This window comes from Chamaea fasciata, unplaced genomic scaffold, assembly GCF_029207755.1.
Source record: "Chamaea fasciata isolate MVZ Bird 193981 ecotype frontalis unplaced genomic scaffold, bChaFas1.0.hap1 SCAF_5, whole genome shotgun sequence".
NCBI lineage: Eukaryota > Metazoa > Chordata > Aves > Passeriformes > Sylviidae > Chamaea > Chamaea fasciata.
Window position 1 is genome coordinate 11,086,801 of NW_027094090.1, and position 1,848 is coordinate 11,088,648.

Below are 1,848 nucleotides of genomic sequence, written 5' to 3' on the forward strand. Positions count from 1 at the left end.
AAAATGGCAAAGCACCACAATGTGTAATATACAGATATCTTCAGGATGTCATCCCTGCCAGAGATCCTGTGGTACCCTGAAGACCATAGTAATTCCTGACAGTTTCCCATCAGTGACTACAGATCCAGCATGGAACTAGATTAAGTATTTTAGCTAACCTGGCTACTATTCAGAATAGAAATTGCATATACAATTGTGCATATCACATTGTCTGATTGTTGAACAACTCTGTAAACAGTTATTCTCCTCAGAAACACAAAATCTGGCCCATACCTGAAGATGAGGCACATAAGATGTCATGGCACTGAATGATGAGGTTATTTTGATACAAATGGGATACCAAGTCAAACATGAAGTCTAAGGTCTCCTAACCTGTCTTCTCACAAAACTAAAATACATGGCAGAGGCAAGCTGGTCTTTCAGCTTTCTGCAGCTGAACTCTCAGTTGTGCCTGTAGTGTAATCTTATCTGCTTTTATTTACACTCTGCTGCCATAGCAGTTTAGTTCTGCATTTTGATTCCCTTCCAAATGTAAAAGTTAACAGAATAGAGAGTTCTTAAATAAAAATCCTCACCTTACTTCTCTGCTTAATATAAAACATTGCCTTTTAGTGTGTAACACATATTTTCACCTTTGATTCATGGTTCTCAGGTGTATGACATTATGTGCTCACATACTCTCTCCCTCACAACTTCAAGTACATAAAACCCAACACTTCTGTTATTCTGACTGCTCTGATTCCCATCCCTCATCTTCACTAGCAAGAGAGAAACAACATGAGTAGTAGAGGGCTAGTTCTTGTAGCTGTCCCACATGCCCCTTTTCTTTTCCCCTGAACAAGTGCCTTGTGTCCCAAGTTTCCACACCACACCAACTCCTCAGAGTGGCACATGCATTGTCTGCTCCTGAGTTTGGAACACACTGATTGACAGACATACATGCTGATCAACAAACCTGTGGGTATTTTTGGCTTTCCCAAAGCAGAGGGCAGTAATTTACTCCTTGTATACTTGGCTGCAAGTTTTAATGACCAGCTGGTTCATTATGGGGGTAGAGGGAAGCAGACAGATGGAGGAAGAAAGAGGCAGGAAATTCGCTATTGCTGTTGTGATCAATTGTATGTGGAGAACATAACTTCAGTCTCTCTTGAAATTCAAAACAGCTCACAATGGTAATCCAAAGATTTCTGTAAATATAAAATAACAAATTATTTGACTTTTTACAGTCAGCTACATTTTCTAAATATCATTGCTATAGATATCCAGGATAATGAAGACAAAGATTCTTAATTAGATGATATTTCCAATTAGAATGTAGGATTTAGAGTCATTATAACTTGTTCATACCTGGATGATAAAAGAATTTGCTGATATCTAGTAAGATGAGTTTTTCAGAGGAATTCTGAAAGGAACCTGAGAACCAGAATAACAAGCTATGTAAACCTACTGCTTTGGGTAAATTTTTAAAGACTCCAAAAAATGTTATAATTTCCAGACCTTGAGCTTTATGTCAGCATGAAGCTGAAACCCTAAGACAGAGTTTAGAGAAAAGCTTATAGGCAAAATGAGTTATCCTGAAGAAGTTTTTCTTCTTCTCTTAAGTTTGAAGACAAGTGGCTTGAGCAATTAGAAATACTGTGTTCAAGGGACGAAATTCCCAAATACAGGTGATATTTGTTATGTTTAGCCATGTGGAGTCAGATATCCAATCTAAGCTGGTCATCTAGATTCACTTTGTAGGTGGAGAGAGGTCAGCATTCATGTCATCCTCCATTATTCACCTGATAGCAATGAACTAGCTCTTCGAGGCACCTACTGCTTTCCACAGGTAGTTAAAAACACACAGTT

The 1,848-nt window shown here is 38.3% G+C and overlaps 1 long non-coding RNA gene across 1 annotated transcript; it reads right to left on the bottom strand.

The window, feature by feature from the left end:
* Positions 1 to 349: 349 nt before the first annotated feature.
* On the bottom strand, positions 350 to 1,597 carry LOC136290117 (uncharacterized). Its single transcript, XR_010720974.1, has 3 exons — positions 1,498 to 1,597; positions 1,348 to 1,413; positions 350 to 1,187 (listed from the first exon to the last, which is right to left on the bottom strand). It is a non-coding gene; the product is annotated as an uncharacterized lncRNA (long non-coding RNA).
* Positions 1,598 to 1,848: the final 251 nt, after the last annotated feature.